General features: G+C 38.4%; 1 protein-coding gene across 2 annotated transcripts in view; it reads right to left on the bottom strand.

The window, feature by feature from the left end:
* BEND5 (BEN domain containing 5) overlaps window positions 1-18,045 on the bottom strand; it is a 1,007,185-nt gene that overhangs the window by 625,519 nt on the left and 363,621 nt on the right. The gene's annotated exons all lie outside the window — the stretch shown is intronic.

Raw genomic sequence — 18,045 nt, 5'->3', positions numbered from 1 at the left:
AACTCCTTTCTCAGTAGTCGTGGCGGATCTCAAGGAGATTTTAGAAATTCATTTGATATCAAAGGCTGTCATATAGCAAGACATCTGTCATTTGCTAGAATTCTGTGAAATGCTCAAACCTTCAGAGCAACTTGGAGTCCTAGTAGTGAGTCAATGAAGCAATGTAAACAAAGCCCAAACATCACCCAATAGTGAATTGCTCTGACAACCTATCTTTCTCTAAAGAATAATAATTCCAAGGGGCTGGTACAAAACATAACAAAGTAATTGCATATTCTTGAGATAAATGGTTTGTCAAGCAAGACCCTCAAAAATGTTTCAATTATCCCAAAGTATAAGAAAAAAAAAGGCCACCTACTGCAATACACAATTGCTAATGCCTACTAAGCACTAGACATTCTGTGCTTATTAGCATTATTCCTAACAACTATAAAGGCATCAAGACACATTACTGAAGTCACAAAGATAGAGCCAAGATTCAAACTTCAGTCTGTCTGACTCTAAAGCCAATAAAATTTTTGGTAACTCTGCAGTTAAGCAGGTCCTCTCCATTTCTCCTGACTCAAATTTAGTGACTATGGCTGTGGGATAACGTCCCAGACAACGGGTCAGGGAACCCTGGCTATTTAACCACTACTTTTCTGTGTGACCTCATATTCCCATGGTAGGAGTATGTCTAAATTATTTCTAAGGCCTTGAATACTTCTGACAGACTGTGACTCTGTGAAATTTTAAAATATTCTTATGTAACAATGTCCCATGAAAAGGTCATGGTCCTGTGAGTTGCCTGTAGTGGGCAGATAGGAGGATAAAACCCTCAGAGAAATTGAATTGAGTTCTCTGGGCTTATCAAAGTGGAAAATAGGCACCTAGCTGCCAAAAACTGAAGGAGTAAGTCCTTGGGAGATGAACTTAGTTAAGGCAAAGGCTCCTGCGCATCAATACTGCCAGCAGCAACCTCAGTCAATGTCACAAATGCAAGTAAAGACAAGAAAAATATGTGGTTGGTTTTGTTGAATACGACAGGAACCATCAACCAAGTGGCACATTAGATGCCATGTTAGATCTGGACTTAGGGTCAAAAGACTCAATGTCTTACCCTAGGCATCCAGGCTAGTCAGTAATTTTAGTGGCTCCTTCCCTGCTTATGTACAAGGCCAAAGGCACTCGAAAAAACTCTAAGGCAGCTCATCTTTTAATTCAACTTCTCCAGACTTTAACTCCTCTGACTATAACCTTCTGGCTTTTCTCATTTTTGTCTGATCCCTAGTTTCTGTTCCATTGCCTCACATCTGGACAAGAAAAGCTTCCTTCATTCCCTTAGTTTTATATATGCAAGATACACACTTCTCAAAGTCAGTGATACTAATGTGAGATCTAAAGGATGGGTAGGATTTACAAGAAAAAAAAAAAAGAAGAAGAACTGGGGATAGAAAGCAGGGGTCAGGGAGGAGAAAGTTTCAGATAAATAGAAAAATCCGGGGAAAGGACACAGGGCAATCAAGAAATTAAGAACAGTTCAGTTTGGCTAGGATGCAGAGTATGCTGGGGAAATTGCAAGGGATGGAGCTGAAAATATTAAGTTTAGTATAACAGCAGCTGTGGGAGAGAGGATCCTGATTTAGCCACCTACTAGCTATGTGGCCAATCTCAGTTTCTGTCATTAAGATGAAGATAACTTCCTGTAGCCCTCGGTATCCAGCATTTAGTAGGTGCTAAGTAGTCATTGAATCTGAATCCTAGAATGAAAAGGAACAATGGGGACTGAGGTAGTGGGGATTAAACAGTTTCCCTATGTGATATACAGGAAGAAAAAGTGGAGTTTTAGAGTGGTCTAGGGTTTCTTGTCTGGCATCCAATGAGAAGACAGGGTCAGGTTCAGTTCAAGTACTCAGGTCCTGTGCCAGTTATGGTTTTCTAAAATTCAGAGCACAGTATCACTGCAGCAGCCTCCTCACTGTCACGCTGTGAGTTCTGCACGGAGCCCTAAGAAAGTTGTCAGCCATGAGATTCTTTCCCTTCGAATGCAAACACACATGGCATAGGCATATGATTCCCATCTAGATCCACCCCCGACTTCCGGCCAGGAGGCTGCTGTGTAGGCAGGACCGTCTGCCTTTCAATTTGCCAGCCTAACCTGGTACCCTGAGCCAGCCTTCTTCAAGTAGTAACAGAGATCTGGCAAAATTCACACTTTTGTAAATTGCTTCCAGGGGTCTATCTATAGCTACCTTTTCTATGCCCTGTCAGAAGAGGTTAACCTGGGCCAGTGACAACATTCCCCAGACCAAACAAATGGGTATTTATTTCTGGAAGAGAATGGGCAGCCATTCCTTTAATCCAAGGAACAGATGCTGGCCCAGGAGGAGAATGGTCTGAATGTCCCACTCACCATTCTTAGGCCATAGGGCCAGGAATTGCTATTCAAAGCCACAGACCCTGTCCCCTCAGGTTCCCTGATGGCATCAGTGCCCAGTGACTATAGAGTTATTACCATCATCATCTCTGCTGGATGTTAGGCCCCAGTCAAATTGGCAGCATTCCTTCTATTTGCAAACAGATTGCAAAATAAGAACGCCAGGCAGGATGCAGGCTGGCCAGGCTCCAAGGACCGTCAGCAGTAACCATGCTAAATTAGGGCTGCATCCTATGCCCTGAACAGCAGCAGGTGCTGGCACTGCCTCCCAATGACCCTGGAGTATGGGGTGCCTGGCCTCTCTTCTCTCCTGGAATAAGCATCATCAGAAAAGGGAGAGTGCAGAACTTCCTGGGAAATTATAGGCAAGCATACAACATTGGGGTCCTAAACTACTCACAAGTTTCCTGACATGGGGGTTTCACTTCCATAAAGATTGGTCTAGAATGCAGCACCAATAGAAATTTTCTTTTACTTGTTTTGCTCTGAGGGTTTAAATTTCCATCTCTTCTCTGCCTTAGTCTGTCATCTATGGTCCTCTATCATCTATGCATGTGTAAGTTTGTCCAGCCTGAACTGATCCTTCTTTTTCTGCCCACCACTCTTCATTCAGTCCTTTGGTCACTGACCATCAAACATGAGCAAAGGATAAAACTATAATAACGATGGCAACTGTCATTTATGAAGCGCTTATTGTGTAACCGACTCTGTGACAAGTGCTTTACTCATATTTTCTAGCTTAATCCTAAAAATATAAAACCCAAGTAGTAGGTTCTATTATCATCCCCATATCATATTTGAGGAACCTGAGGCTCAGAGATTATAAGTACCTTGCTTGAGATCATAAAACTAGTATGTGGGATAACTGAAATATCATTATTGCTTGAAACAATTTTTCTGTAATAGGTCTTACTGTCCCCCTTTCCCAGATGAGGGGACATGTTCGGAGCTTTAGGAACATGCCCACTGTCACAGATCTTGTGGCAGGCTGGAACTCCAAATAAAACCTGTCTGATTCCAAAGTCCTTACTCTTTTTTTAAAAAAATATGTTTTATTGATTTTCTACAGAGAGGAAGGGAGAGGGATAGAGAGTTAGAAACATCGATGAGAGAGAAACATCGATCAGCCGCCTCCTGCACGACCCCCACTGGGGATGTGCCCACAACCAAGGTACATGCCCTTGACCGGAATCAAACCTGGGACCCTTGAGTCCGCAGGCCGACGCTCTATCCACTGAGCCAAACCGGTTCTGGCCAAAGTCCTTACTCTTAACCTTTATACTCATCTGCAAGATTAGCTACCACCCTCCATCAGGAAAGAGAGAGAAACATCTGTCTCATCTAACTCCATGACTCCAGTAAGAGGATGTCAATGAAAACACACTGTAAACAGCAAGGCAATATTTGAAGTTAGTTACAATTCATATTACTTATTTCACAAGGTAAAAACATATAAAATATTTTATTCATTTACTTTAGCAGACAACTTTCTTATCCTTCCTTTCCAAACTGTATACCTATTATTTCTTTTTTGCTTTTTCATACTAGCTAGGACTTCTAATGCATACAAAGATGAAAAGCAGTCATGAGAGGGACAAACCTTGCCTTGTTCCTAATCTTAGAGTCCAGTTTCTCACCATTAAGTATGATGCAAGTTATAGGTTTTTGTAAATTTTCTTTATCAAGTTGAAGTAATTTCCCTCTAGTCCAAGTTTGTGTAAAGGTTTATTTATTTATTTTAAATATTGGGGGGGGTGGTTGAATTTTGCCTATTGATGTTGGTAGAATACATTAATTAATTTTTAAAATTTTGAACCAGTTTTACATACCTATAATAAATCGTACCTGTTCAAGGTATATAATTATTTTTTGTACATTGTTGGGTTCAACTTACTAATATTTTGTTGAGGATTTTTGTATCTATGTTCAAGATCAATATTAGTCTGTAGTTTTCCTTTCCTGTAATGCTTTTATCTAGTTTTGGTGACTACTAGCTTTTTATCATATAATAAAGGTAAATATTATTTTAACGCTCTTTTAGCAATTTATATCCTTCCCTAGAAACAAAAGTTTGGGAGTCAAGTTCCAGATCTAACTTGTAATTGCAGGTGCAGTAAAGGAAAAGAGCAGGGAGGACTTTGGGGTCACACAAACTTGGGTTGGAATCCCAGTTCCGCCATTACTCTGTGACCTGAGTCAGTACTTCAGCAGACCTCTGTTTCTTGACTGGTAAAATGGGAAGCAATAATTTCTTCCTTGCAATGCTATACTGAGATTGTAAAACAGTAAAAAAAACAAAAATGGAGGCTCGATATATGTCATTAAAACACGAGACAAGAACATCTTTATGTCATTTAAAAACCTAATTTTATAACAAAATCAGAGATGAACTGGTACGCTTTCATAGCTGTTCCATGAAAAGGAGACCCATAGGTCTCCATTAATAGCCTCCGCATCTCCATATGGGCAAACATGATTTTCCAAAACACAAGTCATCCCTTCTGAAACCCCTTGAATGACTTCCCATTGTCTTCAGGACAAATCCCAAGTTCTTTAACATGGCAGTTGGTGCCCTATATGATCATCACTGCCTATCTTTTCAGATGCATCTCTTCCATTTGTGCACTCTATTTCAGACATGGAAACAATAGCCAGCTCATTACGCTGCTCTACATATTTTGCTACAATGTCTTCTTGAAACTCTGTGACTAGCTAATTATTTTAAACTAGTGGCCCGGTGCACGAAATTCATGCAGGGGGGGTGTCCCTCAGCCCAGCCTACACCCTCTCACAATCCAGGACCCCTCAGGGGATGTCTGACTGACGGTTTAGGCCCGATCCCATAGGTTCAGGCCTAAACCGGCAGTCAGACATCCCTCTCGCAATCCAGGACTATTGGCTCCTACCCGTTCGTCTGCCTGCCTGATCACCCCTAACTGCTTGCCTGCCTGCCTGATGCCCCTAAGCACTCGCCTGACTGCCTGATGCCTCTAACCACTCACCTGCCTGCCTGATTGCCCCTAACTGCTCGCCTTCCTGCCTGATCACCCCTAACCGCCTCTGCCTCAACCCCCACCACAGCGGCTTTGTCCAGAAGGACGTCTGGAATGATGTCCAGAAGGTCGTTTGGCTGTCTGGTCTAATTAGCATATTATGCTTTTATTACTATAGATGCTCAAAACTCAACTTTGGTATCCCCCTTCTCCAGCAACCATTCCTGGCTCTAAGCTGTGGTTAGAAACCCCTCCTTGGTGCTTGCATTACCTGTGCTTGCCTCTCACAACTTTAATGACTATGATTTAACTAACTGGGTATAATCTCTCTCTCTCACTATATTGCAAGCTCCTTGAAAAAAGGACTATGTCTTGTTCATTCGTGGTACACATAGGTGCTCAGATAATGTTTCCTAATTTAATAAGAAATCACAACAGTGTGGTGATTGCAGGAGGGAGAGGGGCAGGAGGAGGTGGAAAAGGGTATAGGGGGATAAATGGTGATGGAAAATAAAATAAAGGAAAAAAGAAATTTAAAAAAAAGAAAAGGAAAATAAAGGTCTACAGATGGCTTTTGTATCAATATCCATTATGAAGTGGACATTCACTAATCAATGTTCCTCAATTCATAGCATCGTTTTTGTCAGGAGCTCTCAAATTATTGCTGGTTGTGAAATAATTAGATAGATCCTCTGCTGCTTTCCTCTCCAGAGGAAAAGCAGGCAGTTAGTTCCTTATTACCTGTTGAACCTTCCTCTTTTCTTCCTCCTCCTTTTCCCCCTTTCTTGTATAGCAAGCCAACTGAGTAGTAATTATGAGAACACCTACACTATAATTATTGTAGCATTTAACTCTGTATTGACATCTATGAAAGAAAGAACTCTAGGGATTGATGAACAATTATGTATTTCCTACCTTTCTTTCAAATACACTTTTTTACTTCAAAAAAATCATCATTTTGACACATGTCTTACCAGTTTTGAAATATCTTGATTTTATATTTTGGGTGGAACACTTGAAACATAATGTATTAAACTGCTAGAGTTGGAAGGAAGCTTAGACACTATTAGTTTGATTCCCTTTTTTTACATTAGTGAAACTGAGGCTCCCAGAGGGGAATGTGTGGCTTCCCTAAATGTTACAGAGTTAGGGGACCCAGTGACAGTGGAAAGAAAACACATACAGACTTCAAAGACCTCAGGTCACATAGCCTGAGTTCAGTTTCTCACTGTGTAAAGTGCTGTTAATGCCTGCCACATAGCACATTGTGAGGATGAAGAGGGTTCATAGATGGGAAGCAACTTACTATAAATTTAGTAAGTTACACTAAGTGTACTAACTGCAGTGACATTTACTGAGCACCTTCTATGTGCCCACAGTGTTAAGTGCTTTACAGATCTTAACTAATTTAATCCTCATAATGTATAAAATAGGTACTATTTCCTCATTTTACATAATAGAAAGCTGAGGTCAGAGAAGTTAAATAACCAGAGTTATTTTTATTAGTGCTGATATGTGAACCCAAGCAGTCTGGTTCTAATCTCAACTTATACAGCAAACTGCACTTAACAAAATTATTTCATTTTAATTTCTGGTATTATACTAGCATCCATTTTAAGCTTTTCTTTAATTCAATCAACTGACGTGTAATGAGTTATGTATACATTATAGGAAATGCGACTATTTCTTAAAAAGAAATCAAATAGTCATTTTTGATGTGATTGAAGGAGTTATGAAGAATGTGATCAATATTTACCTTATGTAGTTGATATATTATCACTGTTCTCAGAAAGTAATAGAAATCCTTTATACTTATGATACAACATTGAGCTAAGTTCAGAATTCACCTTTCTGGTCTGCCCTATCCTAGTTAGTAAAAGACCTTTCTGTCCTTCTTGCTATAGATTTAATATTTCTGTCTATCCCTACCCCCCAAATTCATATGTTGAAATCCTAGCCCTCATGGTGATGGAATTAGGAGGTGGGGCCTTTGGGAGATGATGAGGTCATGAAGGCACAGCCCTCATACATGGAAATGGAACCCTTACAAAAGAGGTCCTAGAAAGTTCTGCTGCTCCTTCTACCATGTGAGGTTACAGTGAGAAGACAACCAACTATGAGATAGCAGGTCACACCAGACACCAAATCTGCTGGTGCCTTGGTCCTTAGACTTCCAGCTTCCAGAGTTTTAAGAAATACATTTCTGTTGTTTTTAAGCTACATATTCTATGGTATTTTGTTATTAGAGCCAAAACAGACTAAGACAGAAAACTGGTACCAACTGATTGGGGTGCTGCTGTAATAAATACCTAAAAATGCGGAAGTGGCCTTAGAACTGGGAAGTGGCTGGAGGAGTTTTTAAGTGTATGCTAGGAAAAAAAAACAACAACCCACCTATAATGCTGCAAAAGGGACTGTTAAAGACAATTCTGGTGAGAGCTCAGAAGAAGGGGAGAAATACAAAGAGAGCCTCAATCTTACGGAATACCAAAGTGTTTATGAATAGAATGCCGGTAAAATATGAATGATAAGGCCATTCAGATGGGTCTCAGATGGAAATGAGAAACATGTTACTGGGAACTGGAAGAAAGGCGATCCTTGCTATGATGTGATGAAGAACTTGGCTGAATTGCGTTTATGTCCTACTGTTTTGTGGAAAGTAGAGTTCAGAAATTCCAAGCAATGAAATTGATTATTTGGCTGAAGAAATACATAAGCAAACTGTTGAAAGAGTGGCCTGGTTTTTCCAGACCATTTATAGTAAAATGCAAGGAGAGAAATGACTTTAAAAAAAGAATTATCAATCAAAAAGGAAACAGACTGGAAAATCTGGAAATTTCTCAGATTTTTCATATTGAAAGGAATGAGAAAGCTTGTTCAGGAGAGAATATAAAACTGCAGCCAAATTTGATAAGGAGATTAGTATGGATCAGCCATCTAAACAGATGCCAAGGGCTACTGTCCAAAACAATCAAAGAATGACCCTGGATATTATCAGGAGATCATTGAAGCTGCCCCTTTCACCACAAACCAGAGTGCAAGGACCTGCTGGGCAGACAATTTCAAAGAAGGGGTCTGGTTGACATTGTGCTTCCTGGCCTGGGCTCCACTTCCCATGTGCTGCTCATTTAGGCTGCCTGAGGTCAGGCAATAAACAAAGCAGGTGGAGGTGGGGGTGGGATAGGAGTAGGGGAAGGACATAGACATGGCTACCTCCATGTACATTTTGAAGAATAGAGCCACCTTAAGAGGGTGGCTACAAGAGTTACGATACCCCAGAGATCCTCCACTAGGGCAGTGGCTAGTGGAGCTGGCTTAATCCCTTTACCCTTTCCACCCAGCCCTACAACCCCCCTCCCCTCTGAGAGCTGTCCGTCTATTCTCCATCTATGAGTCTTTTTCTATTTTATTTTAGTGTTATTAAACTTTAATGCTTAAGTTATTTAAATGGACAAAAACAGTGCAGCTAAATGTTCTATTAATTACATTAGGCACAGATATACATGGCAAATATTGTTCCATGTATTTTGGATGATTTAAAATGTAGATACATCAGATAGTCTTTAATGTCTATATAATAATTGGTAAACTTCACTAAAACAAAGTCATCTGAGAGTTCTGGAAATAAGCAAAATGTAAGAGGAGGTATGCTCTCAGAATATTATTGCTGGAAAAGACCTTAGAAGATTATTTAGTTGTTTTATTTTAAGAGCTGGTAAATCAATGTCCAGAGAAAAGAAATATACCCTGGATCACATGGAAAATACAGAACTAGAACTAGATCTTGTCTTCTCCTTGTCCAGTGTCCTTTATAGTAGACAAAGGACTGATAATAGAACAACCTTTTTCCTTCTAACTTTCATATTTAAAGCCTAATCAGCTAGGATGCTTAGGGATGGAGACAGTTTAGGTAGAGGTGACAGACTAAGAAAAGGCAGGGTAGAAAGAATGTATAGGATATATTCTGGGAATAGCAAGTGATGCCAAAAGGCTGAAGTTTAGTCTTTATTTTTTAATATATTTTATTGACTTTTTACAGAGAGGAAGGGAGAGGAATAGAGAGTTAGAAACATCGATGAGAGAGAAACATCAATCAGTTGCCTTCTGTACACCCCCTACTGGGGATGTGCCCGCAACCAAGGAACATGCCCTTGACCGGAATCGAACCTGGGACCCTTCAGTCTGCAGGCCGACGCTCTATCCACTGAGCCAAACCAGTTAGGGCTGAAGTTTAGTCTTGAGTCAGAAGGAGGCTGGGAAGATACAAAGGGACATTACTCTGAGCACTGTGTACTAGATCATGTGATAGACACTTTATACAGTTTTTCTTATTTAATCAGAGAGATGGGATCCAGGCTATACCTCTTAGACTATGTATTACTTGATTATAAGGGACCTTCTTATAGGCTGCGTGCTTGAGAACTGTGAAGTATAAACTTATTGGGAGTCTGACATCAATCAACTTAATACAATCACCACTGTATACTGGCTAGGAAGGTACATATGATGACTAGTCGAGGTGTGGCAGAAAACATAAAAGGCTGGGAGACAAGAAACAAGTTCTAATCTAGACTCAATATTCTGTGTGACCTTTGACAAATGGCTTAGCTTGCAAAAAATAATGTAATTGCTTTTGTAAACCTTTCCTACTGCTGCTGATAACGCTTATTAAGTTGCTAGATTTTCTTTTTTTAAAAAATACATTTTAATTGATTTTAGAGAAGAAGGGAGAGGGAGAGAGATGGAAACATCAATGATGAGAGAGAGTCATTGATCGGCTGCCTCCTACATGCCCCCTACTGGGGATTGAGCTCGAAACTTGGGCATGTGCCCTGACCAGAAATTGAACCATGATTTCCTGGTTCATGGGCCGACGCTCAACCACTGAACCATACGGCTAGGTTCAACATATTTTTTTGCCTTGGCTACTAGGAAGTAACAGTTCAGTTTTAAGCATACTCTTCCTTTCATTGCTTACCTCTGGTTATTTTATCCTTGTTTCAGTGTTCCTATTATATCACTGTGGGGTTTTGTTGATGTTGTTTCTTCATTATTTTTAATGTAAGTATTTGACAATTAACCACTTTCAGAAGTGGTAAACATAAATAATAAAGAAATGAAATTATAGGGTTTCTTAACTTTTTTGAAACATAAAAATTGTACGAGAAGACCCGTATTATATATATATAAAAGCCTAATATGCTAATTGTCCCTCCAACCATTGGACTGTTCGACCAGTCACTATGACATGCATGGACCACCAGGAGGCAGACGCTCCAACCAGTAGGTTAACTTGCTGCTGGGGTTCGGCCCATCAGGACTGGGCGAGGCGGGCCGGACACACCCTGGGGCCCTCCCATGGTCCCTTTCAGGCCCTGATCATGCACCGGTGGGGTCCCTCAGCCTGGCCTGTGCCCTTTCGCAATCCGGGACCCCTCCGGGGATGTCTGCAGGCCAGGCCAAGGGACCCCACCAGTGCATGAGTCCGTGCACCAGGCCTCTAGAGCGGGCCTAAGCTGTCAGCTGGACATCCCCTGAGGGCTCCTGGACTGCGAGAAGGTACAGGCTAGGCTGAGGGACCCACCCCCGAGTGCACGAATTTTGTGTACTGGGCCTCTAGTATAATTATAAAATCCAATGATTTCATTATTCTATAATACAAACAACTGCACTATCAAAATCAATATTAAATATTAAGATGTGCACATACCATGCACTGTTTCAGAAAACAAAATAGACATACATTTAAGTGCTATAAAAAAAGTAGAGAAGGCACAGAGCATGAGTGTGGTGAACAAGGGGGGTTGGGTAGACAACTTTCCTAATTGAACACTGAGGTCAAAGAAATCCTCACCAGAAGGTTAGTGTTCAGCAAAGATTTAAATAGAAGAATGTAGTTAGCCAAATGTATATCTCAGGAAAGAGTATTCCAGACACAGGGATAGGATGGTGCCTGGAATACAGTGGGGCCTTGACTCACCAGTTTAATTCGTTCCGAGACCGAGCTCGTTAAGGAGCTCGTTAAGGAGCTCGTTAACTCAAATTACTCTATCAACTCAATGCAAAAAATCGGCCGAGAGACAGCTGGTCTCTAAAAAAACTCGTTAGTCGGGACACTCGTAAGTCAAGGCCCCACTGTACTCAAGAAGAGCAAGTGATCGACCTGGCGAGAATAGGGTGAGTGAGGGACAAGTAGTAAGAGATGACTTCAGAGAGGACCTAGGCTAGATTAGTTTATTGTAAATTATTTTAAGATGCTTTTGTTCTGAGTAAAGTGGGAAGTTATTGGAGAGTTTTGAGCAAAGGCATGACATAATGGGACCCATGTTTTAAAAGGAAAGCCCTGGTTACTGTTTTAGCAATAGACTGCAGGGAGGCAAAAGTCAAAGCAGAAAGACCAATTATGAGACTATGGCAGTAATCTGAGCAAGAGATAATAGTGGTTCAGACAAAGGCAGTATTGGTGGAAAAGCCAATTGGATTGTCTAAAAGATTAGATGTGGAAGGAAGGCTTTAAGAGATACAGGGCTGTTGTTCAGACCTTGCTCTAACTGATCAGAAAATGCTATCTAAATTGTGCTCATGATCAACGGCAGCATAGAATCCTCTCTTCAACCTACTTACATAAAATAAACTCTGAAGGATAAGCAGAATTTGATTAAGGGAGAGAGACTCTGATCCTATGGCATTCCTTTAAGCCATGAGAGTGATCCCGCAACACACATGACTGACTATCACGGAATTCTGGCCTCAAAGGAGGAAGCACAGGCTGTTAAGTTGGCTCTTATTTATTCATCACTTCCTATGTGTCAAGCACTATTTTAAACATCTCAAAAGATACCTCAGAAAACAAACAAACAAAAAAGCCTTATTGCCGAAACCGGTTTGGCTCAGTGGATGGAGCGTCGGCCTGTGGACTGAGAGGTCCCAGGTTCGATTCCGGTCAAGGGCATGTACCTGGGTTGCGGGCACATCCCCAGTGGGAGATGTGCAAGAGGCAGCTGATCGATGTTTCTCTCTCATCGATGTTTCTAACTCTCTATCTCTCTCCCTTCCTCTCTGTAAAAAATCAATAAAATATATTTTTTAAAAAAAGCCTTATTATTTGCTTTAATATGAACAAAGTAAATGATACTCAGAAAGGTTAAGAAATGTGTCCAGCCCTAACTGGTTTGGCTCAGTTGATAGAGCGTCGGCCTGCAGACTGAAGGGTCCCAGGTTTGATTCCGGTCAAGAGCATGTACCTTGGCTGCAGGCAAATCCCCAGTAGGGGGTGTAAAGGAGGCAACTGATTGATGTTTCTCTCTCATTGATGTTTCTAACTCTCTATCTCTCTCCCTTCCTCTCTGTAAAAGATCAATAAAATATATTAAAAAAAAAAAAAGAAATGTGTCCAAGGTCATACGGAGTAGGTTGGGGAGTTGGAATTTCAACTAGCCTGCCAGGCTCTAAATATCACTCTTATTATCCACTATACTATATTACTTCTCTAAGCCTCCAATTTCTTATATGAAAGTTGGCATAATAATTGAATCAACTTCATAAGATTGTTTCAAGAATAAGAATAATTACTTAGTCCCCAAATTAATAATACATGGCTATCAGTATTACCACATGATTTTATAGTTGATTAAAAAAAGTATAACCATTCTTTTTATTAGGTCCTCACATGGTTATTCTCACTTTGCATATTAGTCAATTAAGACTCAGTAATGCTTAAGTGATTTGCCATGTTACAGATGTGAAGGGCAGTATTTGATTTCAGATCTCACATCTATAAAGTTTTTTTCAACTCTCATTGCCTCTAAAGCAGAGGTGGGGAATGTCTGGCCTGCAGGCCTTATAAGGCCAGATAAATCATTTGGTCTGGCCCTACCAAGGCATTAGGAGTGAGTTAATTAAATGTTTGACCAAATATAGCAGGCTAACTTTTAAGCTGATAATTTTGTATGGCCCGCGAATGATGTTATAAAGATCCAAATGGCCCTTGGTAGGAAAAAGGTTCCCCATCTGCTCTAAAGAATGAATAATGCAGAGATATACAAGGGCACGGAATGCTGCCTACAGCTCCCAGAAACATCACTGTGATGTAAGTGGAACTATTATACAAGAATAAATAGCTTCCCCATATACTAGTATTAGTAAAACCCAAATCCAAATCATAATAGAAAAAATATCTTATGATCAATAGTAATAACAATAGAAAAGACTCCCAAATAAACTTAAGAAAAGATGAAAAACCTGCATAAATAAAGTTACCCAAACTCTAGTACAAACAAAAAACAAACAAAAAAAGATGAAACACACAGTGCTCCTAGATAGAAAGAATATTGGTATATGTCAACACTGCTCAAATTATTCTATAGATTTAATAAAACTTCAATGAAAATGCAAAATATATTTTTAGGATGTGAAGAGTAATTCCAAAAATCATTTTTTTAAAAATACATGAGAAAAGTAAAAAATACTTTTTTAAATAAAGGAAGACTTACGTTCAAATAACAAAATGTATTGTAAACTTATAGGTATTAAAACAATATTCTTATGGTAGAAAAATAGCTATAAATGGAACAATACAGAAACTCATTCATTCATTATTCAACAAAAATTTCCTGAATGCCTACTGTGTGTCAGAAACTATTTTAGGTTCTGAGAATACAGACAAATAGAAAGATGAAGTTCCTATTCTCAAAGAGTTTATATTCTAGTTATCTAAAATAATAAAAGAATTAACCAATTTTATTTTTTAAAAATAAAAAGCTTTCTATGGAGACGAAGGAAATAAATCTTCAACAAATGAGGCTGGATCACCGGCTAATCACTGAGAAAGAAATGAAGTTAGATCCCTATGTGTAAACTAACTTTTTTAACCAGATTAAAGATTAAATGTAGAAGAAAAGCAGTAGAGCCCTTAAAGGGAGTATAATTGAACAATTGGATATATACTCTTTAGGAAAGGGTATTTCTTTCTCCTTTCACACTGCTGGAGAGGATATAAAAAAGAAATAAGACCCAAAGAAAAAGCTTAAGGATTTGAGAATTGGAAAATCAAAACTTCTGAACATCAAAAATACTATGAAGAAAACTAAAAGGTAACAAATGAGAAAACACATGTAATACCATAAATCAGAAAAAGAGTTAAATTTACTCAATAAAAAGTCTTTCACTTAAGAGAATCAAAGATATGCCACAGACTGGAGAAAAGATTTTCAAAATATACAGGGTGTCCTAAAGAAATGTATACACACTTCAATAGCTGGTAATTCAATTTTGAAAATGAAATGTATTTTAATAAACACTGCCTTTATAATTATTCAAAGTGTGTGTATACATTTTCTGGGGGACACCCTATCTATATATATAAAAGCCTAAGTGACAGTTACAACCAAATGACCGGAACGACTGGTCGACCAGTCGCTATGGCACAGCCGGCCAACCTCCCACATCCCTGGACGGCCAGCCAACCTCCCGCAGCCCCTCCTCCAGGCCAGCCAGCCCCCTGATAGGCCTAGATCACTGGCCAGGCAGAGGGACCCCACCCGTGCACGAATTCATGCACTGAGCCTCTAGTATATCAATAAAAGGACTATTTATCCAAAATGCACAAAGAACTTAAAATGCAACAAATAAGAAAACAAAAATCCAATTTAAAAATGGGCTAGAGATCTGAAGATATATGGCACCAAATAAGTTATAGATGACAAATTAGCATATAAGAAGATGTTCAACATCATATGTTATAAGGAAATTGCAAATGAAAACAATGATACCATCACACACCTATTGGAATTGCCAAAATCCAAAACACTGATGACACCAAATGTGAGTAAAGATGTGGAGCCACAAGAACTCTCATTTATTGCTGCAAAATGGTACAGCCACTTTGGAAGACAGTTTGGAGATTTCTTACAACACTAAATCTATTATTTCCATATGATCCACCCATCATGATCTTTGGTATTTATTCAAATAAGTTGAAACTTATGTTCATACAAAACCTTGCACACAACCTGTTTATAGAAGTTTTATTCATAATTTCCAAAACTTGGAAGCATTCAAGATAGCCTTCAACAGGTGAATAGATAAATAATGGTAATCTATGCAATAGAATATTATTCAATAATAGAAAGATATGAGCTATCAAGTCATGAGAAGACTTGGAGCAAACTTAAGTGCACATTGCTAGGTGAAAAAATCCAATTTTAAAAGACTACCTACTGTATGACTGCAATATATAGCAGTTAAAAAAGGCCAAAAATGCAGATAAAGATCAATGGTTCCCAAGGGCTTGAAAGAAGGGAGGGTGAGAGGAGAGGGGTGAGTAGGTGGAGCACAGTGGGTTTTTTGGCAGTGAAAATGTTACTCTTTTTAAAACTGTAAAGGTGAATACCAGTATATGTTACATATTTGTCAAAATCCATAGAATATACAACACAAAGAGTGAACCCTAACGTATTAGTGAACCCTAACTAATAGACTTTAGGAATAGTAATTTTATCAATATTGACACCTCAATTGTAATAAATATACCACATTAATAAAAGATGCTATATTATAGGAGAATTTGGGGTGTGTGACAAGGGGCTATATAATAACTCTCTGTACTATTCACTCTCAATTTTTGCAAACTGCTAAAGTAAAAAAAAAAGTCTATTAATTTTTGAAAAGCTCTCAGAACAAAAACAACAACAAAATGAAAAAAACACAAACACCAAACAAAATTAGAGGAAGGGAGGGAGGGAGGGAGGGAGGGAGGGAGGGAGAGAGAGAGAAGCATTACAAAAGAAAAAATAAAACTATAAATTGCTATTACACTTATTGAAACCAAGTTAAGAAAGTTAAATCATTAAGAAAAAGGTATTATTTTGTTTTGAAAGCAATCAGAGGCTGGCACATTTACACACTGCTGGAGAGGATATAAAAAAGCAAAATGCAGAGGACAGTTTATTAATATGGCTCAAAAGTGTTTTAAATATACATTACCTCAATTCCATATCTAGAAATCTGGCCTAACAAAACAATCATGGTGAACACAAAATCATTTATTACAATACTATTTATTATAAAATTTGATTGTCCAACACTAAGGGATTGATAAAATAAATGATCTCCTGAGATTACTTTAAAATAATCTTATACAAAAATATTTAATGTATGGGAAATATTTAGACTGTATTGCCAAGTGGAAGATAAAGCGGGTTTATAAAATAATTTCATATTACCTAATTTTTAAGAAAAATTTGTGCACACAATTTTTCCTTTTTGTCACTCTACATCTCTCTAGTTAGCCAGATAGCTGTGGAAAGAAACAAGTAAAATTGTGCCAACATGCTAACAGTGATTATTTCTTTTCTTCATTTTGGTTATCTATATTTTCTATAATTTCCACAAATAATATGCACTGTATTGTAGTGGCTAAGAGAAAAGGTTCTCGAGTCATCCTGGTTATATACCTTGAGCTAGTTAAATTACAGTTTGTAACTATGTAGAATGAAAATACTAGCCCTTTTGAGGAATAAATGTGACAATGACTGTTAAGTGTTAAACACAGTGCTTTCCCCACAAGGATCAATAAATATTAATAATATATCATCAGCAGCATTATAAAGGGAGCTGAGAATTAAAGGACAGGACCAAAGCCCATTTACCTCTAATGAGACATTTATATTCAGAACTTAGAGGAAGTGGGAAATAGGCTCAGAGATCCCCACAATTATACAATAAACAATGGCTAGCCCGACTAGGCCTCTGATTCCTCAACCATAAATGTCTCAATGCAAATTAAAACAATATTCAAACAAATTCAAGCAGACACAAAAGAGCAGGTGAAGTCTGTGTGTCACCTCAGTTACACAGTAATAATTAAGAGCAGACATTTGAAACGCCCATTTCAAAAATATAACACCCTTAATATAGGGTAATATAACACTGAACTTTGTAAATGTCAGCTTTACCAGTAGTGTAATTACTATATATGTTTTGCTTTTATGAGTACTTTTTTGTGTAGATATAATTTTATTTCACTTTCTAGATCTTTATTTCAAAAAAGATTTTAAAATCACATTACCAAAAAAAGTCAATTGTTTAAACTATAATAATATATTTTCTTGTATTTCCAGATGAGTAACTGCTCAATGCCACTGGGAAAATGCAAGAAAACAGATTAGCCAACAAAATTAAAAAACAGAGTGGGCTGATCAGCTTTGTGGAATGATTTAAAAAAAAAAAAGGCGTTTTTTGAAGTATGGACACCTAGGATCAAATGCCAACTTTTCACATAATATTTATTGAGAACTTACTATGTGTTAGGCTTTCTTCTATGTACCTTTACACAGTTGTGTAATCTTGGGCAAATTACTTAATCTTCCTGAGCCTCAGTTTCCTCTACTGTAAAATAAAAATAAAGCTTCTATTCATCCCACTATTATTTGTACAGAAACATAAATGCATTGTTCATGAAGATGATGGTGATAATGATAGTAAACACCTGGGGTTTACTATGTGCCAAGCACTACTCTAAATGCTCATACACATAAACTAATTTAGCCCTCTTAACAATACAAAGAATAGGAAACTGAGTCATAGAGACTTCAGGTAATTTTTATAAGGTAAGATCTAGTAAGCCTGATTGAAAGG

Source organism: Myotis brandtii, unplaced genomic scaffold (genome assembly GCF_000412655.1).
Source record: "Myotis brandtii unplaced genomic scaffold, ASM41265v1 scaffold382, whole genome shotgun sequence".
Taxonomy (NCBI): Eukaryota; Metazoa; Chordata; class Mammalia; order Chiroptera; family Vespertilionidae; genus Myotis; species Myotis brandtii.
Note: the sequence above shows the minus strand (reverse complement) of the source record. Positions and strands in the feature narration are given on the sequence as shown.